Source organism: Rhea americana, unplaced genomic scaffold (genome assembly GCF_003343005.1).
Source record: "Rhea americana isolate MKP2758 unplaced genomic scaffold, rheAme1 scaffold_83, whole genome shotgun sequence".
Classification (NCBI taxonomy): Eukaryota; Metazoa; Chordata; class Aves; order Rheiformes; family Rheidae; genus Rhea; species Rhea americana.
The window spans coordinates 848,392-875,123 of record NW_028187012.1 but is presented as its reverse complement, the minus strand read 5'-3'; the positions used below and the strand labels follow the sequence as shown (position 1 = coordinate 875,123).

At 41.6% G+C, this 26,732-nt stretch overlaps 1 protein-coding gene across 12 annotated transcripts in view; it reads left to right on the top strand.

The window, feature by feature from the left end:
• The window catches only part of MARCHF3 (membrane associated ring-CH-type finger 3), a 79,257-nt gene that overhangs the window by 35,486 nt on the left and 17,039 nt on the right, over positions 1-26,732 (top strand). For 5 of the 12 annotated variants that reach the window (XR_014898041.1, XR_014898039.1, XR_014898040.1 and 2 more), the window contains exon 1: positions 21,312-21,349. The exons of 4 other annotated variants lie outside the window; for them this stretch is intronic. The gene's annotated coding sequence lies outside the window, so the exon portion shown is untranslated. Of the gene's footprint in view, positions 1-21,297; positions 21,350-26,732 lie in introns of those variants that run through there. 3 more of the 12 variants (XM_085323245.1, XM_085323244.1, XM_085323246.1) reach the window with 1 other exon arrangement.

Sequence of the window (26,732 nt, the reverse complement as noted above, 5' to 3'; positions counted from 1 at the left end):
TTGTGGAAGTAAGTGTAGTAGCTTTGTAGGACAGAAACAGTGATTTCTGATAGCTGTGGCATTTGAAATTTTAAAGTAGAAGACCAGACAGAAGTAACAGCAATGTATAAACCTGTATAAGTTTGATGATGTATCATCTCACAACTGTCTGTGTTTTGCTAGAATAAAATTTCTAGTAAAACACATCAGCTCATGCAGTCTATATAACTGCAGAGATAAGACACCTTAAATGATCAGAATTCAGGAAGGCAAATAGGGTAACAAGCTCATCATACTAAATTGTTAGTTCAGAGTCTCCAGAGCTACCTAGGCTCTCTTCTTAACTATATTTAATAATAAAAAGAAACTTTTTCCTATAGGTGTTAATGGAAAATTTATTACTAAGCTTTTCAAGATGCATTTTCCAGTTTTGAGGTATCCCATGTCATACAATATTTAATAGCCATCTCATCTGCTCAACAGTATAAAGAGCTCCCTCTTTAGCTTATTACATAAACTTATGCAAAAGGGCTGGAGAAGACATATGTCCAAAAAAAAAAAAAATCTCAGACAAGTGTTAGATCCTCTCCTGATAGGAAGTGGGGCATCTAGATAGGAGAGGATAATCTCATATCCCTACATCACGTATTTGAGCTCTGTATGATGAGCACTCACCTATGAATTCATAGTATAAACGGGAACTTTGTATTTGGCCTTATAACGGCCTGGAGAAAACAGCACTTTGAGAATGCTGGATTATACAAAATTAAATGAAGGAGACTGGTTTTGTGCAGCACCACTATGGACACATGGCTATATGCCCAGGTGCAGACACAGGCACACACTCAATGCTGCTGCAGCTGTTGCAGCTTGCCTGAGAAGTCYACTGTATCATATTTTATTTAACAGAACCCAATACACATTATTTATACTGAATTGCACACAGCTTTGTGTGAGCATTTGGAGTTCAGCTAATGACAGAAAGAACCCCTGAAACACCRTCCTCATCCACACACAAGCCTCAAGTAACTAAGCTGCAGCTGGCAAACAAAACCTCTCTAACTCTGTGGGAAATGCAAAGCAAATAATATTTGGAATTTACTACTGTGAGTTCAGAGTCACTGTTCAGCAAGGATGGGAAGAGTTCAAATACATAAATGAACTGCAAGTATTTGGCCCTTTCTCTTGCGTCACACAACTGGGCACACACTTTGGTGGAGCTGACACAGGATGTTCTGCTAAAGCTGGATACATTCATAAAGAGAGATACTAATTCAACCATCTCTGTCCTTTTAAACAAACTGTCCTCAGGAAACAGTACTGTTCATAGTTTCCAAGTGCTGTTCTGATACTACATTACGATTTCTAAACAACAACAAAAAAACAGGTAGCAGGTAAACCAACCTTTCTTGCATTAAAAATTTAAACTCCAACATAAGAGTAGCCAGTTGATTTAAAAAAAAAAAAAAAAAAACTCCAACATAAGAGTAGCCAGTTGATTAAAAAAAAAACACACACACGCACACTCCACAGTTACGTGTTTAAATATTTAGTGACTTTAAAAGGTTTAGGTTTACCCACAAGTCTGTTCTTCCACCTGCTGTTCCAAGGATAGGTTAAACTGTAACAATAGATTCATTCCTAAAGCCTTAMAATCCTGTATCTGTTTTACTGATATTATGATCCATTTCTTTCCTGGATTCATTCATCAGAGCTCTCTTATCAGTCTAACTTTGTAAAATGAGGGCCCAACTGATGTACCAGGTTTTCTCTTGTAGGAATGTTTTAAGAACAAAGGGCAGGAAATTAATTTTCCCAAAACAGAGTTTGGTTTTCATTTAAGTACCTGCAGAAGATCACACCATAAAGCCARTGAAAGAAATTCTTTTTCCCAACTATGTCAGCAAACGCCAGCACGTTAGTCCAAGACTTCTCTTTTGGATCCAAGAGATCCAGTCCTCATTTAAAAGTTTGAGGTGACTGAGATGAATAAAACCCCTGTTAATAACTCAGTGGTAGTCCTTGCTCCTTAAAACACTTCTCATTTTGAGTTTGAATATTTTCTATCTTAATCTTGCAACCAAAACATCTTGCAATCTCTTTGATCTGCTAAAGAGCCCCTCTCTGCAGGAGGTAGAAAACAATTTTTCCCTCTACCTCTTCACCTTTTCTACAGTTCTCTCTCTTCCCTGTGATTTAGCCCACCCCAAACAAGACCCAGAGACAGAAGTAATTCTCCCTGGGAGGAAGTTCTTCAGCTACTACTCTGGTAATGCCATCTACCTTGTACTCATCATTTTTTTTTTGCCCTGACAACATCTAACCAAACTTAGAGGTTCCTTGATGAATAACAGGGTCTCCAACACCAAGGTGACACAGGCCACTGCATGCACAAAGCAGCTGCTTTTCATAAGCTCATGGAGATGCAAGGGGGGTTGGTTTAAGAGCTTTTAAGAAAGCAAATGCATTAGCCTCCCCAAGAGCAGAGCACTGCTGTTACTCCCCGTTTCTGACGGTTACCCACTTACATTCATCTCCATCTATGGGTTTAAAAGCCTAACTTTGAAACAGGCAGCCTGCACACTTAGTAACTGAACAGCTAAGACACAGACATACTTCTCCTTTTTCTTCTTCTTTTTTGGCTGCATCAGCCTTCTTAGAAGCCCTGTGATCAGCTATTGCAAGCATCAGGGCAACACCCACAGTTCTTCATTTGCACAGAAGCRCAGCTGAAGCAACGACAAGTTCCTTTTCGTTACCAAGCATTCCCCCTACCCTGGTGTAGGGAGGGCTGCCTTCCTGCCAGCTCACAAGCAGCCAGAGTGGCCTGGGAGGAGGATGGACACTCTCTCTGGCCCCTACGTCCCTTTSAACTATCCCAAGCAATGCTTTCCATTGGAACCCCAGTGCCCCTCAGGGAAGCAGAGGCCAAATGAACTGCACGTACCTGAGACTAGTCACTTACACCACAAAGTTATACCTCACCAGTATCAAGTAAAGGAGCTACCAAAACTAAATATTTATTTTGCTAAAGATTCCAGAAACATTAAGGTTATTATATCACTTACTATTACAGCACCTCCTGATGCCACCGCATAGGAAGGTCTCAAGGATCACTTCTTGCTTAGCCTGGYCTCCTCCCCCAAGGGGCTTCATCCTCCAGCAAGGAGAGAGGAGAGGAGTGGAGCACTCCCAGCTCACTGAGATAACAAATGTCCTCTGAAGACCCCAGCAGCAAAACACTCACCCTGCAAAAAGGAAGCCAAGGCAGCAAACGTGTCCTTTAAGYGCTTTTCACTGCAGAGGCCCATGCCCCACCTTTGCATTCCCAGCTTTCCAGGTGCTTCCTGRTTACTTCACTGATCGAATGCACTTGTGCTTCACACTTCAGTGATCCCTGAAGCACCTGTCCCTCTGCTGTGCAAGTGTCACTGACACAGCTGCAGAGCCAGAAGAGCACAAGGCTGAATTTGACTGTTTCTTTGTAAGATCAACTAGACAGTTAGCTAAATTGTGTTGCTACAAGACCATGTCCCACTCTGCAGCTATGGCAGCTAATCTGTAGTTTGACTGCAACATAACTTTAATTTTGATATTCTCTGAGCCAACAGAAACTGCTAAAAAAAATTACTCTGTCTCCCTCAAGCCTGGTATGTGCAGTTTGTGGCTATATGCAGTTTGTGGCGAACTTGGAATTTCTAAATATTCCCGAACATTCAGGCAATGAAAGTGAAGGTACCCACCAAATATTTGTTGATGCAAAATAGCTGAATATCAATRGAAGCTACAGACAGAAACAGCATGCTATCAATTTAGTCAATTGGCACAAAGAGACTAATCTTATCTGGTGTAAATTCTATTTTTTAGGATTATTAGCAATTCCTATTAGTTTAATAAACTGGGTTTCCAAGCCTGTTCTGCAGATATCAGAGTCTCCGATCACGTTAAGAGGCTACGGACACACAGACATAGGCCCATTAGAAGCAGTAGAACGATGTTGACCGATGTAACGAGGCCTGCTTATCAGCAGGGAAATGTTGGCCAAACWGAAGGTTGTACCAAACCTCTCTTTAAAAGTCAGTAGGGCCAGAGTTTAATTGTAGATGTCCAATCAGAGCTGATGTTTTCTAGCTAGTGCAGTAGAAGGGAAGATGTAATGAGACTTTTAGAAAAAAGAGATGGAGCACAGGAAGGACCACCGTGACTGAGGTAGTATCTTGGTGGTTGGAGCTAATGGAGAACTTTCAAGACTCCGTCACCTTCATTATGGAGCTGAATGAACAAATGGGTTTGGTAGGAGTGAGCAAGAGCCAAAGTTAATGTTTCCAACATTCGAGACGGCAGGCGTGCAGAGGAGTAGCGCCAGGGTCTGAAGATGGTGTTTCTTCCGTTAGGCAAGGAAATGACTGGCAGCCTCCTGCCCTGGTGCCCAGCRCACCCCTGCAGGGCCGAAAGCGCTGAGGGCTCCTGGAGGGAGAGAGGGGGATCCAGGGGAAATAGCTAGACTTTGCCAGGTTGGTCACCAGGAAAGGAAGGTTGTATTTGTTCCTCTCTYCTGCTTACGCTACCTCATTGGATTTGCGCCTAACTAAACCCTCTCCTGCTGAGCACGCCTCGGTGTCTGCTGCTAGGCTTTGTTCCTATCACACAGTTCACAAAAATCTGTTTTTTTCCCCCAGTCTGGAGCTTTAAAAAAGCTGTCTTTGTTTTCAGGTGTTATTTGCCTCATGCTGTTCTTGGGCCAGGCCAGCAATGTGTCACAGGGCCAAGCTGCCAGGCTCCTCTCAATTGCAATGAGCTTTGGAAACAAGCTAGGCTGTTGTTCTTTATTGTATTTTATTGTGTGGTGCCTTGGGCTGCAATTATTTAAAAATTTGAAGTCTGAAATTAAAAATAGCCTTCTTTTTGTTAACTTCAGCCCTTGTGGAGAGTAAATAATACTTATGTATGCAAACGGGTCAAAGACTGTTCCTGAGAAATACGTACATCTGTTTTTTAAAGAAGAGGATAAAATCAAGGAAAGTAAAATTAAAAATCTGTGCTTGGCAAAAGTAGATTTCTCTCTGAAAATAAATAATCCTTATTAATCAATAAAACAATAAATTACAGTGCTTACCAGTGAAGTAGGAAAGCTAATACTTGCTTATCAGATATTAAAGGAAAAGCAATACATGATAACTAAGAATCCAAGTTAACTTAACTATTTTATCTGCTTTTCAAGCAAGCTCGAAAGTATCCAAACGTGAAATGCTTAATTCTGTCCAGGAAAGTACTCTAAAACTGGAGCCAAAAAGAGTGAATTGGTAACTTGATGTAACAGTCCCATCTCTAGCTCTCTAGACTCTCCTGGGTTTTCCAGGATAGCCTGTCTTCTCAAAAATTGTGTGAAAGTGGGCATCATGTTACCAAAAGTCCTGCTTTTGCATCATGTCTTCCTTGCTGTTTAACTAAAGTGCTTCTAAGAAGTGGTGAAAATGAGGCATAAATAAGCGCAATCTGGCTTGAAAAAATCTGCCTATCTTTCTTCCTTTATTATCCTTTTAAATACAAAAGTTAATTTCCATACATGTTCCTGTATTGTAAAAATGGGTTCGGAGGATCTGTGTGAAAATCCCATTGACTGTAGCAGAAGTCCTGCCTCAAGGTCATTGCACATGGCAGCACTTCAGCAGTGGGATAATGCACACGTGCTACTCGGACAAAGTATACTGATCCTAAAAGTCACCTAATAAATGGGTAAAAGACTATAATCAGTTTAGACTCAAACATGAGCTTTTATGGGAGGGAACTAGCTTTTTCCTCTGTAAATGCTGCTCCAYGGTTACATGGTAGAAAAACTACTTTACAAGTGTCCAAAATGCCCACTTGGGCTAACTCAGAATCAAGCTCTTTCATGGCAATATCATCGCATTATAAGTTGCATGAATCTAGGATTTGATTCTTTAAGAATAATAATGAATAATCAGCAGCTCACTGAATTGAGGATTTTGTTATCAGCAGTGTCTGTTCTTTGTGGATGAAAAGCAGAGTTGGTAAGAGTTGCCATTCAGTTTTATTCAATAGAGTTGTGAGGTTTTTTGGTAGCAGAAGGCAATGAATGAACAATCTTGTTAACATGACCTGTTCTAATTTGCTGGTTGTCATTGCAATACTGCTCTGCCAAGGACAAAATAGTAGAAGATAACTTAGGATAATGTAGTCTATAAATTACTTTCACCTGAAGACTTAGTATACTCCTATTCTGAACAGATCCTAGAAAAATGAATGTTAATTAACTGGCTGGAGGACATTTATTTTAAAGGAAGAAACTAGCAAGAGAAAATAATGTTATTAAAAGAAAACTGAAATATCTGGTTTTAATTATTGAACAATTTTTAGTGGTGATTAATCATTGCTGACATTACCAAATGAGAAGCAAGACAAAATATTTAGGCTAACACTTTCTAAAAAAAGAAATCTGAAAATGCTTAAGTCAGTTCATCTTAAATCCTTTCTCTTTGATAGTTGCCGATCTTTGCTGAGTTTTATCTTACGTATCAACATTACTAGCAAAATCAGAAACTCTCACCACTCATATACATAACAGGAATCGGCGTGATGTTATCCTGGCATTACATATTGCCTTCATGCTCAACTTTCCACTCTTGTGTTTGTTTTYCAAACTAGTGTATTGATTGATTCATACAAAAATATTTCAGGCTATGGCATATTGCCATGCCAATTCCCACGGCTCCTGCAAGGAGTTTTGCACTGCTCATCCTGTGGAATTACTAGCTGTATAACATTCAGCTATTTCTGCTCCAGACCCAATGACTCTCAAACCCGCAAAGCCCTTTCAAGGTAATCAGGTGAATGCTTCCGTAGGATAACACAGATTTCTGGCTGCTGCTTTCATCAGTATTTTTTCCTGTGTTCATGTACTTGGCCTAAGCTGAGGAAACTGAGTGAGCATCCTTGCATCCCCCCCCCCCCTTTTTTTTAGGATAGAATGATTCTGAGTTGATTTGTTACACAAAACTTCTGAATTTTGAGAACCAAATATCCTTGTCTAACTATTGTGGCTATGTGCAGAAGAAACACAGCAGCTTGGGTAGGGCACACTGACTCACATGAAGTCTTTTATTTGATTTTACTTACTATTTTTAGGTTGATTGTTCTGCGGGAAAAGTGGACACAAGTCACGCCCTGGGGCAATCCCTTCAAGATTGATGGTTGCTAGACTGTAGGAAAATAGTCAAAGCCATAAAATAAATCTGCGCAGGTCATGCTGGTTGCTAAATGACCTTAATAAGCTTCTGCTCAAGTGTCCCATGTCTTTTAGGAGGAGCAGAAGGAGAAGCAGCTCTTCCCTTCCTGGTGGCAGAGATGGCCTCTGGTGTCACTTGGCCCACCTTTCAAGTGCRTGACCTTAGAAATGAGCAGCACAAATTCCTTGTCGGGAGTAGAGAGAAGAGATCCTTTAGATATAGCTGACCATTGCTTTTGTCAATAGGCTATTAAATTTTTAATAGTCCTCCCCAGAACTGTGGTCAGACTGGGCACATGGTAAAAACTTAACACATAGATGCTGTAAATGTGTTTTTTGCATAGAAGTGTCTATGATGAAAAAAAAAATAAGAAAGAGAGACTGTTTTCTGGCTTAGCAAAGAGAGTCACGATGAATATGCAAGCYTCACACAAGGTGAACCAAAGGATACAGACAATTGGCATAAGACTTTTATTGACTGTGATATTTATTAGGATGAGACAGTAAACACAAATGAATTACTGCTGTTATGAAATTAGTACAGACCAGGCAGTAGGGAGTATTTTAATTTTGATACTTTATAGAAGCTAGTATAGAACAAAAGTACCATATACCCTATAATGGGATTATATCCTACATTTTAATCTTTATCCAATAATCAGGATGTAGTACCATGCAATAACTGTCACTCTTCATTGGGGCTATCATCTTCTTCATTCCTGTTACTTCTACCTTGTCCTTCTGGAGGGGCAAAATTAAAAGCTAATGCTCCCGACACTGGGGAGCTGAATGTCCCAATGGGCAGTGGTGCAGAATCTTCTAGGGAGAGCAGCTTGTGGGGGATAAGGTCTGAGGACAGTGAAGACCATGGTGCAACAGCAGTGGTAGATGCAGTTGTGTTGCCTTCCCTGTAATTTGTTTGTGGAGATCCAACAAGTGCCTCGCAATAGGGTTCATACAGTTTGATGTGTGATTTGGAGATTCACACCTGATAAATGCTTTAAAATTGTACACTCCAACATGGTGACTGTCGCCCTGGGACGGCCAGTATGTGATGCCTACCTGTAGCTTCGTTTTCCTTGCTGATGATGACACAAACATGCTGCACTTCTTCCATTAAATGGCCATCAGTGAAGTGAAGGAAGAAGAAATAATCCAAAATGTTTAGATTTCGACTGAAATGTAAGACACCTTCCTCTTCTTATGCCACAAAACTGAGCTCTGGTGTGCCCATTCTAAATCTGGTTGACCAGTGCCCTATCCCAGGAAAGACAGTGGCATGAGGTGAGGACACGGCTGCAGTCGTCTGTAATGTTTTCCCAACTATACGGCTCTTCCTATTAGTGTGTGATCCCCTGGAGAAGGTTACRTTGCCTCAGCTTGATTTTGAGGCCTTTTTGAAGCTTTTTCTCCTTTTTCTTTGGTAGAGAAAATGGCCCTCAGCTGAAGCTGTATAATATTGATCACATAAGTCAAGGATCTGATCCATCATTTGTAAATATTTGTACTGTTCTTCAAAAATGCAAACTGCATAACTCCCACATATTACTGCTCTTCTGTAATACAACAGGAGTAGCTCCAGTTGACTGATGGAAATTTTGTTGGTGGACTTTAGCAGTTGATTTTTGACAAGGGTGGAGTAAAATAAATAAATAAATAAAAATAAACAGAAACAGCTTGTTTTGCAGTTGCCACATTAGAATAGTCAAGGGCAGTCTTGTTTCCCCCATGGCCTGATGCTTTACAAGCCCCAGTGGGCTGAAGACTGGAAGATTAGTCTTGTCCTAAGTAGCTTAGGGTTGAGATAATTGGTTTTTTGAAGGGTTTAAAAAAAGGAAATCATAACTGTAACACAAGGTCAATGTTAGTTGTTTGCTTATCCGCTTTAGGCTGTTCATGGAAAGGATCAAATGCATTTATCTATAAAATGTTTGAAAATAAAAAGCTGTAGCAGTTCACGTTTGTAGCCAGAATTAGTAAAAATACAGGGTATGTTTAAGCTTCTCAGTATTGACAAAGTCATCGTATTATCTTCTCACAAGGACAGCATTACAGCCTTCTCCTTTGGGCTGTTTGGACCACTAAATTACTCTTTTACRTTTAATTCACTTTGAGCTCAAATCTCTGTGGAATAGAATAAAGTAACCCCTGTGGACACTCTATTGGAGGCCTTATGAACTATTACAGAAACTCTCAGATTGCCTCTTCTCGAGCTGAGCAGTGCAAGGGCCTGATAGGGGCTGACGAAGCTGCTAGCGCCCATTCTCGCTGCGGGAGGCTGTCCTGCTCGAGGCGCTCACGTGGGCAGTGCAAATCAGAAAAAGCCAGTGGGCAGCCACAGCTCACCTTGGCCAAGGCTAGATTGGGCAGTTGGGCTCTGGAGCTTCCAGAGGGAATATCTCCCTGGATCTCCCCGGGATATCGGTAGGAGCCATGCTGGGTTAATGCCCGATTAATGTGACTCCAGACCTCTGCACAGGCTGCTGTCCTGTGCTAAAGAGCCTGGCAGTCAGAGAGCTCTACTCTGGGACAGACTGGTGGCCATTGCCTAGCATGCTGTTCGTGATATACCCTTTCTGAAGGATGCTCAAGTAGTAATGGTTTCTAATGTTAGAGTTTAAATCACATCTGAGGGAGTTTGGAGCTACTGGGGGAGGAGAATTACTTGGTGTGAGTGAGAATATTAATAAGACAAAGAATAGGTTTTGTCTTCTAAGACCAGCTCCCAAAGATGATCAGATCTTAATCTTACAAAGCTGTAAATTGAATCCTATCTCTACGTTTTCCCCTTCTAGCAAAATGATTAGCCACTTTTTCATGACTGCAGAAACTGTAGCTTCTCTGGCTTATTGCCTGCATCTCTGCCACGGTGGAGAAGAAGACGAATGCAGCTGTAAATCTTCCCATTCTGATTTTCCCCTACCAGTGCCTGTAACTTCTCAGTCCATGCAGCTCAAGTACAATGTAAAGAGATAATTTCCCATATAGAAGCTTATTTTAAATTTAGGCTGTGCTAAAGCCTGAAAGATCAAGGTATTTTCAATAGCACAGGAGGAGTTCTTCCATAATAAAGCTCTTAAAGCTGACTTTGTAGCTGTAAGCTGGCTTCCTTGCACAGGGATGGTCACTCGCTGTGACCATAGGGCTGTCTTCCAGAGGCATGGTAATCCTACTTTTAAGGACACATCTTGCACTGGAAGTAATTGTTGGCTGCAAAGCTAGTACGGGCTTTCAACTGTGACCGACAGTTTAGAGTTAATCATAACTGCTCTTTGACTGCCTGACATTCAAGTGCTGCCCAGACGAACAGGCAGCATTTTACAAGAGCCACAGAAAGTGTGGCAGGGAGAAGAACTGGAGGTATTTCACTTGACATTACTTGACATTGCTATTTTAATCATGCTCTGATCCCAGAAAGGTTTTAGAAAATGTAGAAAACTCTCCCAGTCCTCCAAGAGATTTTATACGCACATAGGCTTTTTCCCTCTTCCCCAGCCTTTCTTTTGCTCTTGCTGTCCCTCATTTTTACAGGTTTCAGATAGGGCTTGATCCAGATAGTTTGATTTGCATGCTTTGCTCAACTAAATCAAAATGAAATAATGAAAAATTACAAACTTGAATAACTATGGCTCAGGTTTTGTCACAGGAATTGATGTGTTGCATATGTCTGTGTTTTAAAGCCAAGGACATCTTCATCCAAGCCAAAAAGATCTCACATGAGCACCAGTTGACAGACCATCACCATTTGTTTGTTCACAGTTGGTTAGTAGTGCAACATGTGCAGGAACATAAGCAGGTACATCTTTTTTTTCTCCCCAAATGGCAATGATTCAATTGATGCCTTGTAGTTACAGAAAAAAAATTAACAGTTCTGGCTACTGTCTGGATTCCCTCACCTTCTCTGCCTTGGCCTGTTGCACTTTGCTTGCTTTCTTTGAGCATTAGACTCCTACCAATTTCCTTTCGACAGTGCAGTAAGCTCTAGTGGGGGCCTGGGCTGTTCAGGATTTTGGGGCTGAGATAGGGAACTTTTCACCTTGGTTTTTCACGTTCAGCTCTGCTTGGCAGTTACAAGCTGATGGCTATATGAAATGAAATGAATACTCTCAATTTAGTTTCTGGAAACACCTGGTCACAAATACCTATCCACAATTAGTCTAGCCACAGCAGTAATCAAGAATGTAATGTGCACGAAACAAGAACTGCCTGTCAGAAAGGACAGTCTCCCAAACATCGGATGCACGTATGTGTTTTAATTAATATAAGGATTGGACTGTTCAGCTTTGGAGAGGAGCTGTACGGAGAAAGGGGTTGAATAACACATCAGCTTATTTTTAGCTAATTTTTGTCTTGGTTTTGAATCAATATTTTTCGCTAGGGTTACAAATAAATTGTATGCCTGGAGGATATTAGATAGACAGCTAATGTCAACAAGTATGCCAGATCATTAAGATGTGTTTTATAGAATGATGTGATATCAGGAATTCATTCTGCATCCACAGCTGTGGAAAGAGATAAACCAGGAGGTAGGAAGGAAGGAGAGTTGTTGGGGGCTGTAAGCTTCCTAACAAAAACACCAGGGATGCTTTTGATGGAAAATTGAACAAATTTTAGAACAAGTACGACTGAGATCAGTGCCCAGATGGAATGGGAAATGTTATCAGCCGCTAGCAATGCAGCAGTCTCAAACAGACAAACTACTAAGAGGTGCTTATATACAGTGATTTGTTTCCCCACCTCAGTATCAATATTACTGTAAAGTATATATGGAAAATACATCAAGAGAAAGAATCAACCACTTCAAAAATATAGTAGCCAAGACAAGAGAGGTAAAAACGGTGGAGATGGTCCAATCCAGAACAGATGATTGGCCAGTAGTTATCAAACTTGCAAGGTGAAAAATGATCCTTCTGGCAGTAAGGAAAAGTAGGAGACAGTACCTAAGGAGGAAGCTTGTTTCAGTGGTTCCCCATAACAAGGTRTACTTTCCTTCTGACCTGACAGACTGATAAACCTCAGGATGCCATTAAACTGGTAATGAAGTGCTACGCCAAAAATAGCTTGTTTGTTTTTCTCTGGAAAGCCAGAACCAGCTGAATCATCTGTGTAATCAACTTCTGAGTTTCAGCAATCTCTGCACAGACCCCTGGGACGAGAAGCATCACCTTCTCCATCTCTGGCTCAGAGCAGAGCTTTCTGCCCATCACACAGTGAAGAAGCTGGTAGAACTGGAAACTGGTTGTTTGACCCTGTTTGCCTGCTAGCCATGCTGGAGTTGTTGCTGCATGTGCTTTAAAAGCTTAAGCCTAAGCATTAATTGAACCAAGGAAAATGCTCTTCATGGAAAGTCTTGTATGCTTATTTACTCTTTCTAAGTGCCATCCAGTTTCTCACAACCTCTCTGGAGCCAAATCCKCAAACTTCACTTTTCATAGGCAATGTAACTTTATAAGATTAAGAGACACAAGGGGAGTATATCAGTATATTTAGGTTTCCATTTTCAGGTTTCATTGATTGTGTCTCTGACTGTACTTAACTTGGCTGTTATGTATAGTCACTGGACCATAGGAGTGACAACGGAAGAGGGCCACTGAATGTCTTTTAGAAATTTCCATGGTCTTAATGTGGATAGGACCGAGAGAATCCTAGGGCAGGGTCCTCAGGGAAGTAGAAGGGACATATCCACACARGCCTGCTTTGTGGAAGAGGAAATGTAGTCCACAAACCAGCTTATATAAATCCATAAATCAGTTTATAGAAGTCCTAGATCCACAACCCAGGGCAGAGTATTCCTTCTTACCTACCTCAACAGCAAGCAGCAAAAGGAGTCTTGTCCTGCTTGGGAACAATGCAGGAGAAAATTTAATTACTTGCTTTCTAAGAATGTATAACGCTGTGGGGGCTGAAGTAGGTTGGCATTTCTGCCGAAGGCAGAAATTATTTTATCTTAGCTTTTATTACTTGCTCTTCACAGCCCCTCCAGAAACCCCAGAATTTTGCAGCCTCTGGGCCTGAACTTTGAGCTCCTTATTTATTTTGCCCTTTGGCAGCAGATTATCTTTTCTTCACGTAGGTTAGCCTGCAACAGAGCCAACATGCTCTGCCAAGTTGTAGCATTTCCATGCTCTTGGATTCTCTCTGTGCCATTAGTGATGCTCTATGATATGCAAAATGGTGCATGCACACACATTTAGATGAGATATAAGTGAATCTATAATAAGGTACTGCTTTAAAAGGGTAACTGGAGGAATTTCATACAGATCACATCCCCAGACCTAATGGGACTCAGCCTTTTTAAGCAATTTGGCCAGAGTCCCTTCATCATACCCACACATGTAGGATGAGCTTCAGACTAGGGTGCATTGGCGAGGTAATGGCCCACTTCTCTCAAATACTGTTTTCTGTCCCTGCGCATATTAGGCTTGACAGGAGTACTTCATCTTAGAGGAGGGGAAAGTTATTGCTCAAATGATAAATATCCTTTAAAAGAATTCATATTCAGTATACTTTGGTCACTGAGAAAGATGAACAAATGCCCGATTACTGTTACTGAATATGTGCTGTGAGCTGGTGAATGTTGCTGCTGTGGATACGGTTATGTGCRAATTTCATAAATTCATTCGGGTCAAAGAGACACAAGCAAATGTTTCCTGATTGTAAATCGGTGTGTATCCCTGTGAAATGGGAGTGTGAAGTCTGACGTAAGAGAACTTGAAAGATTTGTTTCAAGGCCATTTGGAATGGGCAACTAAACTTTTCTTATTTTGTTCTTTAGCATTATCCCTGACCCAAGTGAATATGATATTTTTCTCAGTGATCTGGAACTTGCCACTGCTGGATGTAGTTTTCTGGACTAGAGAGACCACAACTGCAGTGGCAGCTGTGGACATTAGGTGAAGACCTCAGYTGATGTTACCTTACGAGGTGATAAGGACCCAGAATTTGACTTCAAGTCAGGAATTTCACCAATGGAAACAGAGCTATACAGTGGTATAAATGAGGAAGCTATACTGCAAAAGTCTTAATCTAGTCCCCTTAAAAAATAGATAGCAATGGTAAAGCTTAGACAGCAGTTGACTAGGCTGCTGAGAAGTTCAAGTGGGATTGGCACATGCTGAGATGCCATCATCAAACCATTTCACCATTCAGTCCTGTACAGACGCAGATGCGTAAGGCAACATAGGTACACAATAAAATCTGCACCTGAGGACCGATTTCAATGCAGAAGTCAAAATAACATTGAGAGATTAAAATCTCAACCGAGGGCAGCACATGCTCCAAATTTCCACTGACTTTATTTCTCATAATATTAAGATTAATGTCTAATTTGTTTCTAATTCTTGTTATTAATTTTGCATTTTAGTATTTCCCTTGGCTTTGGATAAGGAGAATAAAGTTGTCCAGTTTAATTTTATCTGTGCAATTTCAATTAAGTTTTGTCTTGTGGTTTCCATGTCCTAGTGCAGCATTTCAGTAATTTGCTTGAAAATTATTGAGTAGGAATTGGATTTTATTTGCTTTGTTTACAGCAATTATTTTTCATCCCCAGGTCTGAATGTCAGGTCTGATTTATTTGACCAGGCAAGTTTATTTGACAAGGACTAAAAGCATTCTTGGTGTGCTTATTGCAGGAAGAGGAACAGGGCTGTCTAGTCACCTCACTATATAGCGTTACACAGTAAAACACACATACATGTACAACACTAGCCACTATAGGGAATTATCACTTTTTTTGTAAATTAACTTGCAGTATTCCTATTTACTCTTAGCATCTGGAGTAATTTCTAGAGTGCAAGTCACATAGTTTGGTGAAAGACCCCAAATTCAAGTTCAGAGGAAAATCTTTATGTAAACATTCTCGAAGACCAATGAGACTGCGTTTTGCTCTTGCTGAGAAAAATAAACTCTTTTTGTTCTCATATTAGAGCATCTTCCTGTGTGGAGGAAAATGCAGTGGGAGTATTTTTAGCTGCTTTTGTCTGGAGGGTAAAAGAGGAAAGGGAAAAGGAAAAGAACTGAATTTTTAAGTCATTTTTCTTTAAAGAATGTTTTTTTCTTAATAATATTTTTGCAAGACTAATTCCCTTTTCAGTAAACATCAGAAGTTGGCCACTGCCAACTAAAACAAGACAAGACAAAATAATACAAACTAAATTCTCTTTAGTGAAAGAGAAGGGCTTGCTAGATGGCACCTTCAGAAACACATGGGCTGATCACACAGCCTAAGAACAAGAGAAAGCATATGTCTTACATATAAATATGTTTGCTTGGAGCATGCTTTGCAAAGCAGTCCATGCAAGCTAAGTTTCATGTATTTACAAAGTGTCAGCAGCTGACTCACCCTGAATAAAAGATCAGAAGACTGGAATCTACCCCAGATGTTTGCAGACATGTCGTAATACTGACACACATAATCTACGGGGTAGAAGAGGTGGAAGTTGTCCCATCCTTCCACTTAAATTTCCATTGTATTTAAGGTACATAAGCTTCCATGTGGAATCCCAGAGGATGGTTTGTTTTGCTAGTGCAGATATCTTGCAAAAAGCACTGCTGAAAGCCTGAACAGGGTAAGATGGTTGAGGTTCATAGGGAAAGRGGTGTTCAGTACAGGAAATAAATGTTAATATTAAATATTTATGCGGATGAAGATTAGCAAAGAAACAGAGGAATGAATATAAAAATATCTGGAGGATTTTAGGTTAAATTACAGTGMATCAAAACAGAGGTATTCAGGCTAAGGTAAAAATAATCTTTGTTTTGTTATTTCAAAACTTAAAGTCTTTAAAAGAAGTCATATTCATCAAGCATCTAATGAAGTTTTTGTTAGCAAGTGTAAAACTGACAGTTAATATTGCCAAACCTAGCATTAAAATATAAAGCTGTTTAAGAAGAGAAATGTTTTTAATTTGCTAGTTTTTTAATTTGGGTGTGTTTTTAATTTTATTTTAGTTTTTCATATGTTCGACTGTGTTTCCTTTAAATGTCAGAACTAGAAATGTTTTTTTTTAATGACATCATATTTGAACATAATCACACAATTGCAAGAGCTGGTGCTTGGCAAACCGAATATACTAAAAACTTGCAAATAATCAAGTTAGCAGCAATAACCRAAAGGATTCATATTTTAATGAAGCTATCTGTAGAAATTCTGTAACCGTATTTCTCCAAGTATTCCATCTTTATTAATCCAAAACATTTTCCTTTTCGTCTCTGGCTCTATTTGCCCCAAAATTTCTCAAAACCTTGCCTCCATTGCTAATCAGTGCTGCCTGTGTCCTCTACCTTGTGAGGGGTTGTACGGAGAGGTTGTTCAGTCACGTCTTAGTCAAGATTTAGGCTGGTTAGGCCACTGAGGCACGTAAAACCACAGGTTTTCAGCCCGCTCCAGTTTTTCAAAGATTTCCATTTCTACCAGCATCGCACAAACAGGAATTCAATGCTGTGCCCWATGCAGGAGCTGAAGCAGTATTTACAATACTGCGGTTTGAGCAAGTCATTTTTAGCATGACTTTACCTGGTTAGGAAGAATCAATTGAACTCAGTTTCGTTTACCTGCGTGAGTACAAAACGAAGCACGGTTGGGGATTTAGTACGYGGGACAGGGCTGTAATTCACACGATGTTTGCAGCCCTCCTTTCAGCCGTGCAGTGGAAACGGTGRGGACTATTTTTGAACGTTCCCCGGGGGAAAACATGGCCCTGGCTGCACATGGAAGATTTTACTTCGACTGTTCTCCCTGGAGCTTCATCCTACAGCTGATGAATAGTTACTATTCAAAGTAACGTAAAGCTCAGTGAAGTCAACAGTAACTTTTCCATCAAATTCAACAACGCTTGGATCAGATCTGACTTGTTCTCTTTATGACTATTTAACCAACAGACATTGGTCCTCCCACCCTCCTGCTGCAAGGCTGAAAAATAGTTAGCTGGAAATCATAAGGGTGTAATAAGTGTATTCTCGACGTGTTTCTTTGCGTTGCTAGCTGTGCCGGAGAGTGCAGGTGTCATCTTTCCGTTTAGCCTTAAAACATGAAAGTTAACGTGAGGTCAGTCCCAGAGAGCATTATGCTTTTTCTGACAAGATCAGCACCAAAAAGTGAAGGATGCAGATAGAAGAGAGTCCAAACAGAGCCCGGAGGAGGTGGATGTTGCTATTAGCTTGACTGGGAGAAACCTTTTTGCCTCGCTGTAATCCTGCCTATTTTTCTACCTGCCTGCTGGGACAGGGTCATAGAGGTCTCAAGTGAACTCTGACTTATCCCATTAAAACTACTATTACTAGGAGTTGCAAAAGATAGATTTTCTGATGAAATCCTAGCTGCTTGCAGAGAAAGGGGATTACTGAAACTTCTGTAGTTCCCATCTTAAAGGAAGTGCAATATCCGTAATATATGTATTGTGCAAAAAAGATTATTCTCGTCAGAAAAAAGCACTCGCCCTCTGATTTTCAGAGGTCAATCCTTATGTTACAGGAGCGACATGGAAAGCCTTGTCCTTCGGCCCGTGTTGAAGGGAAAGGAAATCTCATGGCGTAAGCTGCTTCTTACAGGTTTTAGGCCAAGAAGTAAACACGCRTGTCTGGCATTCAGTTACAAAAATCCGCTTTTTGCATCTGCATAAAGTGACCTAATTTAGGAAAATGAAGGAGACTCTTGTGCTTATTTGTTTAGTGGAAAAAATGAGCTTGCAGGCCTGTAAACTTGTGAGCTTTCAGCATATCACTAGATATTGATTCTGTCACTGAATTCCAGTGCTGAGGTTGGAAACACTTGCTGTTTAAACTACAGCCTGGAATGACACAACTTGTAAACAACTCCCTTGGAAGTGCTGATTCTGAGCAACGGTGGCCCCACAGCCCGTGGCAGGAGGCCTCCCCTGAGATTCATTTTTAGTCAAACTTAACATTTATTCATTAAGCTACCTCGTTGCTGGGGGAAGGGAAACTTTCCAGTTCATACAGGCCTAATCAAAAGAAATTAAAGGAGAGCTACGCCAGCACTTACGGCACTTCTGGGCATACCATTATTTTGCAGCCTCAAAGTTAGTCTTTTAATAAAAGTCACTTACGGTGTCTATCGGAGCGGTAGCTAATGCGGTTGTGACTGCCGCTGCCGGGCAGATACAGCAACGTGTGGGGCTGCCAGAAGAGGAAGGAGCCAGCCCCAGGGCAAGCTTTGCCTCATCTTCCTCCTAAACGTGGCATTCTGCGGGGCCAGAATAAGCAGAAGTTTGTGGGCAGGGTTTGGGAAAGAAGCGGGGGGGGGGGGGGTATGAAAAAGACACGGGGGTGAAAAAGGGGAATTTGGGAAGCGTAAGGGCGAGTCCTTTCCTCCATCCGCAGGGCACAGCCTGCGCGGTCACCTCGCAATGCGTGCAGGCAAGCCTCGGCCTCCCGTTCCAGATATGCTTGGCTTTGCCAGTTACGGAAGCCTAGTAAGAAGATTTTTATAGTGGCAAGCAACATAAAGGGGACTGGGGAAAGAAACTGAGAAATATTTAATCATTCCAACTCCTCCATTCGAGACTGCCAGCTAAACGACGACATCCTTCCTCACGGCAGATGCTTATTTTAGAACAGCAGTTCTTTACAACCCCCATCCAGAGCAATCTTTACCRCTCACACGCCTGTCCCCCTCCCCTGACCAGTCAGGCTGAAAGCACGGAGCGAGTGATACTGCTCCCGCGCCTGGGAGCTGAGCGCTCTGCAAAACCATAGCCCAGGAGGGCCCACGTCAGCGAACTGCAGCTTGACTTGAGCCCGCAACACGCGGGCGTGCAACGGGGGGTGACTGGGACGGCGGTACAGGCCGGCCGGCTGGCGGGCAAACCGAGAGACCTCAGCAGAGCTTGCTTCTGCGTGCRGTGCCCGCCACAGGCAAGTGCGAAGTAAGTGGCTCTTTCGGGAGGCTGGCTCACGAGAGCAGGCTCTTGCCAGGAATTTACAGGCGCAAAACTGGCAGCACATACTGGAACGCTAGCTTATTTTCCTGGATTACACTTAGTAAGAACGCTATTAGGCACATGGTGTTTTACTCATGCCTCGGTGCTACCAGCTTCTGCTGGCACCAGAAAGCCYGTTCAGGCGAAGGGCGGTTGTAGAAACACAAGTTGTGTTGCCGTCAACCTGTGCTGCCCCGGACAGCGTGGAAGCAACTGGTCTGACTCAGGCGGTGCGTAGCCGGGGCTGGGAAACCTGCTCAGGGCACCCAGCGGTTCTGCTGAATCRCAGCTTCCTCCTGTTTGTCGGGAATCCAAAACGTCTTCTAGGAAAAATGAGACAGATGTGGCTTGCGTTCCTGCTCGTACGAGGAAAGGCGTTTCCACTAGAGAAGGCTAATGTTAGAAACAAAAATTTTTGTCTTTATACTTTTAAGAGGGCATCATTACTGTTTATCAATCAGTTGTGAAATATAGTTGCATCTACTTTTTTATTATTAATGCAAGACTAAAATATCACCAAATTAAGTTTTTACAGCATACATTATCATGTTTTCTTAAATGCTTCAGTTGACAGATTTTATGAAAGCTCCTTCTCCACGGGTGAAATCTTCCATTTTTAACAATTAGCAAAAAAAAAATCCTAGCTAAAGTCTGAAATTAGCAGCTATATAAACATGTAAAGCAAATTATTAAGGTCCACAGTGCCAAAAAAGGTAGTCCGTTCTTGTCATGGAAAGTGGTTCAAGGTTCAGGGCATACAGGAGAGAAATCATTGATTTATGGGTGGGCAGTGATTTTTTAAATGCAGGGAAAGACTGTTAAGGACTATTCACRCTAAATTGCTTTATGCTGCTGCTTCTGACTAATATTCAGTTCTTTGATGTGCATGTTTATAAAATTATACCTCAAATGCAGCCTACTGCATGGTAGTTTTTAAGAGGCCCTGGAGCTCTCTACAGTCAGACCAGCTGAGCGGAAAATGGTGATCTACAGCATGAAGAATTATTAGTAAAGCGTGGGCTGAAACAGCCAACCTGAAATTGCCCAGTATTGATGAAGTTCAGTATTGTACTATTTACTATATCTTGACACAGTTTACAGTGAAATTCTGCAAGGAGCGTAAGTTTACTGCTCTCTCCAATTGGTAAACAAGTATTGTATTTTCCTCTTGCAACATTCTCAGTCGTCTTTCATAGCACTGTGCCCTAGTGTTAGTTCACCTCTGCCTTTCTCAACAATGTCTTAATTCTAGTGTTTTACACCTCTACAATCAACAGTTTAGACAGTGTCCTATATAGCCTCCTCTACACTAGTCAACATGTGACTATCAGACGTAGGAGTTTTTCATCTGCTCAAGATGCAGAAGCTCATTTTTAACTCTGAAGGTCTGAAGACACTTACGTGAGCCTCACTCCTCCCTGTGGGCTTCAGATGTTTCTGGTGAAAGCTTCTGCACTTTTGCAGAGCTGAACATACCAATTGCACTGACAGTTAYGTCTACTGAGGCTGTAGGAGAGCATTTCCCATTATAAATCCCGGTCTGTCTTGATTTTATTGGCTTAGTTACTTAAAAGTTACTTAAAAGCACATGAATAAAAGCATGCAACAAGATCGGATCAGAGTCAAGAAGGAAAAAGCAAGAGTGGGCAATGAGCAGGGATTGGGGGGGGAGGGATAACATGCAGAAGAGACAAGGCAAGGCCAAACACAGGCCAAGGCGGGCAGGCAGAGGCAGGTAGGGAGCCCAGGCCCTGCCTACCCATCAGGCATCCTAATGGCACAAGGCTCCTGAGCCTTCCTTGCTGACTGATTTCCAAGGGACCTGCTGAAAGGAGTGTGGATCTATCCCCTACATTGGCTCACGGCATCTAGGGCAACAGCTGTAACTGCCCATTACTCTGTTAGTTTCTTCACAAAGTTATCCTCACTGGGATTAGGGATCAGGAGGGGATCCACGCAGTTCTGTATAGTGCAGCTTGGAGGGAAGAGTCCAGGTACGCTTAAAACAGCAATTCCAGCTATGAGCGCCGTGGAAATGACATGCAGAAAATTCCTTAGGAACAATGTTGAAGTTACAAACATGAGAATTTCAGACCCTCAGAATTAAAAATTRCTTTTCTCATGCTGTTTCAGAACCTCTGTGACCATGCCACCTTCACAGTACTCCAGGATCGTTTCTTAACAGGTAAAAAACTATGAAGTTTCACAGTTTACTGTAGTTGGGAATTCTGGTTCTTCTTTTGTGCTCTCGGTGGGAAGGTGGATGTGAGGGACAAACCACTGTGTCTGGAGCCATAGAGCAAGTCATCCGATCACTACAAAGCCTGTTTGAGTGCTTGGACCATATGGACATAGCTGTAGTGGAACGTAGCTTAGTCACAACTGGCATAATCATATGGGTATTTAGCTCTTCAAGGAGGTTGCCCACCTGTGCTGACTTCTGTCCTAAGGTAGCTAAACTAGTAGTTTCATTAAACCAGAGATCTTTTGTGCAGTACTGGTTTATCACTCTAAGGACCATGCAAAATCAGAGTAACTCAAAGAGGGACGTTTTCTACACTGAGGAATGGAAGAAGTTGAGACTCTGTCTTAAGAAGCTGCATGACTCAGTAATATTGCCTAAAACTGAATGAGGGAAAGAMGAATTCTTATTCTTCATGTCAAAAACAAAGCAAAACATAGAACTTAGTTGATAAGCTTAAAAGCTAGTGAAGAAAACCTTTTTCACATAGCATGTAACAACTATATCATAGAACTATCAAAATCAACAATTTGCATTAGAATACAACAATTTGCATTCTAAATAATTAATTGGGATTAAATAATCAATCTAAGTAATTAACTAGGACTGTCAGTAGGAATAAAGGCAGAAGGCATTTTCCCCAAAACTGGACCTTTGCCCGGTTGCAGCACTTTCCATTTAGACACATGAAACTATGGTTGTCCCTATCACCATGTGTAACAAAATGTGGCCGATTCCCTTGTCAGTCACCCAAAGATGTGATTAACTCCTTTAGCTTTCCAGAAAATGGCTCGTGTTTCCCTGCTGTAGTCATTGTGCACCCTTGGGGAGGCAGTAAACTAGACACAAAAGTACGAGTCTTTAAAAACCTAGCCCACTGTCTAGCCACAGCTAAATTAGGCTTTCAGCTTTACACTGACATGATTAAATACTCCTATTCCCTGATACAGAGTTGTATCTGTGCTCCAAGTCTAAATGTCCAAATGTCCTGAAATACACATCTGTGATTTTTATAATGGTAGAAGACTATGAGCACAAATCACTGTTCTTTGAGTGCCAATTTTTTTAGGGAGTCATCTGTGCAAAATGGATTGGTTTGTACTTGCAGAATCTGTCAGGCAAACTAAGGGACTGTCAYGGGCCTCTGCAGGAGATGTGCCCTGTCAAGTCACGGAGAATCAGTATGTGACTTGGTTTCACTCTTAGCCTTTAGCACAACTAGTCTGCCATTTCTACTTGATAGCAGGTTGTAATTTTATATTGAACAYTTGGCTGTGAATAGAACGGAGAAGGAAATATTCTTCTGGAATGTAAAAATACATGATCGGGAAACAAAAATAAATTTTCAAATTCTATTTTTTTAATAACGGCTGCCATAATTCTAGGAGAACTTTCCCCATATAACAACATAGTGGTTTTTGAGCATACTTTTAAGTCTTGAAGCTGAGTGATGCATGCTTGAGTTGCTTTCTTGAAACTAATAGGGTGACTCATGGGGGTATGGAATAAGCAAGGTGAATGGCTTGCCAAGTTTGAAACTGTGTGACTAGGACAGATGCATTATGTGCTATTTTTAATAAAGGTGCTGAAAAAAAGGACAAGCAGGCAATTCACACGAGAACGCTGTGTCAATATTTGTGTAACTTTTGCATCCTACTGCTTGAAATGTAAGATCCTTTTTGTCTCATGCAATCATGGAATTAAAACCATGCAGAGTTTCAGCAAAATCTCAGAAGAAAACTCCCCTGGTTTAAAAAAAAAAGAAAAAGAAAAATCCACCATGGTGGTTAAATTCATCAGCATGATAATGCTTTATGGATTTTGAGAAATTAGGTCAGTTCATGTACAATAGGCATAAGTGTAACAAGGATTACAGTTGTAGGTGCTTATTGTACATGCAGATGAGTTCTTCCTGAAATTCCTTTCCAGCCTAGCAAYGCTAGTTTTTGACATCTCCTTACATTTGAGTCTAATTCAACAAGAATAACCGTGCCTTGCTCACTGGCATTTGCAAGGTCTTATGGTTTCTCTTGACGTAGAAGTTAAAAATCTCTTAGAAAGAAAAATAAATACTTCATAGCACATAAAGAAGTGGTTGCTGAGCTCAGTGGGGGAGTATTGTTAGCCATAATCAGGAGTTAACTAGGTCAAGAAGTAGTTTATCTACAAAATGAAGATTGCAAGTGTTTGGCAGCATCTGTTTGTGGAGCTAAGAGCCACTTTTCCAAAGTATTTGCATTTATTGACACAATGCCAAGAAATAAAAAGACTTCCAGGTTTCTTTTGTTATCCCACAAAGCCCTAGAAAGCAGTCTGGATTTTGGAACAATTTTAAAAGAGAGAGAGAGAGAGAGAGCGAGCGCGAGCAGACTGGAGCAAGATAATAAGATGATGTTGACCTTATATTTTAAACACTAGAGGTGGTAGCCAGCAGAGCAGACAGAAAAAAAAAGAGCATAAGTTATTGCTACCATTTGCTGGAATAGCATTCTGTAAATTATTAGGGGCAAAGGGATACAGCTTGCACTCGAGTCTTCTGCATAGCCCCAGYGTGACCTCGGACAATTTACTGAAGAACGCTACACCTCAGGTCCCTTCTCTAGCTTCTTGCTTCACAGTGACAATGAGGTTTAATTTATTAACTGTACACATAGTTCCTGCAGTTTTTTGGGGGAAATAACATAAATAAGCGCAAGGTACTGTGATCRTTTGCATCTCTTAACTGTGCTAATTAACCACAGGAGCACACTTGTTGTTACAAAACCTGTGCTTTTCACATCTGTTAGGTAAACCAGAGCACTGAATGCAAAAGTAATGCTCAAGAACATGTGTGAGACATGCAGTGCTCTTTGAGGAGCATTTAGCCCGTAAGCCAGGGAGTGAAGTGCATGGAGTAAGTCATAACTAGGAGACTTTAATCAGTGGCAAGTAGATGCTGTCCATTTTGTCCTTCCATAAGGAAAACTTGCGCTGACCTCTTTCAAGCCAGAAATTTGAAATTTCTGAAGATGCAGAACRTCTCCAAGAATGTGACAACTAAATTGAAGGCTTTTTTTGTTGTTGTTTTAAATTTCACACTTATGGTACAAACAAAATGCATGTGATACCTCTTGTTTTGTTTGATACCTGTGAAGTATAACACACTGAAAAAGAATTTCTACTTATCTGAGAGTTTTTCAATTTGTGATCATTAAGCAGCCCTGAAAATGGGATTCTTGTACAGCWAATTAAGGTGCACAAAAAGGTGAAGAGAAGAAATATTCTAGTTGCATATACCAAGCACACTATGCTCTTATCAGTGATGGCTGGAAATTGGAGGGTCACTCTAAAAGGCAGTTATACTTTGCCACCTCCCATCAGAAGAGCTCGTGTCCTGAAAGCGAGAAGAGGGAGACACTGACTGGTGCCAAAGGCAAAGTGGAAAGGCTAGAACAGAGRAAAGATCTGCGTTAAGTACTGCAGTAGTAAGGTAGTCTTAAAATAGATTCAGGATAGACAAGAGCTGTGCAAGGTGAGTGGGTGTAGCAGCACAGAAAAGAAAAAAAGAGCTAATTACTACATTTCTTTGAACATGCATCCATCATGCGAAATTCAGCTACCCCTCTCTGAATCTCCTACCATCTGCAAGTAACCCTTGGTATCCTGGTTTCTCCCATTTGGTTTTGCATTCTCCCTAAATACCATCTGAACACGACCTCCTGCTTTTGTCCTTCATTTTTGCTTTTCTGTTGAGAGATTTGTGACAGATTTCCACCTCTTTCTTTGGCATGAAAAACATTCAGACAGAACACAGTACATACCTGAATATAAGGCRAGTTCCACCTGAATATAAGGGAAAACTTCTTTACTGTGAGAGTGCCAGAGTACTGGAACAAGTTGTGCCAGGAGGGGTTGTGGAGTCTCCTTCTCTGGAGATATTCAAAACTGGCCTGGACGTGATCCTGTGCAACATGCTCTAGGTGACCCTGCTTGAGCTGGGAGGTTGGACTAGGTGATCTCCAGAGGTCCCTTCCAACCTCAACCAGTCTGTGATTCTGTGATATAGGTGAATACTGTCGGGTTTTGTGGATGCACAGATTTGGAATTCCTTGAAGTCAGCTTTGACTTCAGATTTGCTGTGTGCTTCTTGGGACGATTCACCTTCATTATTAACCAAAAAGTTTCATGTTATGTCACCCATTATGTAATTCTGTAGTTGTGTTACTTGGAAGCACACACTGATTTTCTGTGAACATGATTCTTCTGAAATCAGGAAAAAAAAGTCAGGAAAAAGTTAGAACGTCCAACTTGCTAACACAAAAGCTAGACAGAGAAGGGTAATGTATACTTGCTGCACTGAGCTGGGATATCAGTGCAGTACCATACCCAGGAATTTGAATTAACATCATTGCTACATGAGAAGAGGTCTCTGTGCTTTAAAGTTCTGCCCTTATTTGCATCATCTGGTGTTTCAGCACATGCTCTTGAACTCATCAAGTGGCTGATGGATGTGTTTGTAAAGGCTCGGCTGGTCACTTTATACGCAACGATAAACCCGCTGTTGTACTTAATGAGGTCAGTGAAGCAACCAGAAAGGAAATATATAATTCTGTAGCATGGCTCTGTAAGCACAGTACTGCCTAGGCTTTTTAAGCTTAATGAAGCAGCTACGCAGCAGCTGAATATTCTTGTTGAACAGTCTCAGCATGGATTTTAAAACTAAAATGTTGCTGGTATTCACGTCCCTGTGCCCTCTCCTTGGAGAGTCCGTGGCTCTTACTCTCTTACAAAGTCTGCATCTTTCAGGCATTAATGGGTTTGAAATCAGCCGTTTGCTTCATTCGCATTTTAGATGTGCGCCGGGATCTCCCTTCCCCGTCTCTGAACATCACGTCCACTGTAAGCTGGCTCAGCAGCCTCCCGTTTGCTCTYTGGGGCATGCGCTGTCCAAGAAGTAGCTGAAGCGTTCCCCTGAAAAGGACACTTTAGCATTTCCCTGCTTCAGAGCCCTCTTCTAGGGGTACGAGCCCCCACAGGAAAGCTTGCACGGGACAAGCGGTCCAGCGCAGCCACGCATGCTGCCCAGTCCTACTGCCACAGCCGGGCAGGAGCCTTCAGAGAGGGAGCGCTGCCGTTTGCTCCAGCCCACCRAGATCTGGTTACGCGATTTCGCCCGAAAGCCCTGGAGAAATGCCTCTGTTTAAAGAACGGAGCAAGGGTTAATTTTTAAACACGGTGTTTGTCTCGTGTTGCGGCGGCGCTGTACCAGCAAGAGCGGTGCCCGAGGCCGCCCGGCCTTTCCGAGGCGCAGACGCAGCGCGGGCACAACCGGGTCCCGTGGCGGAGC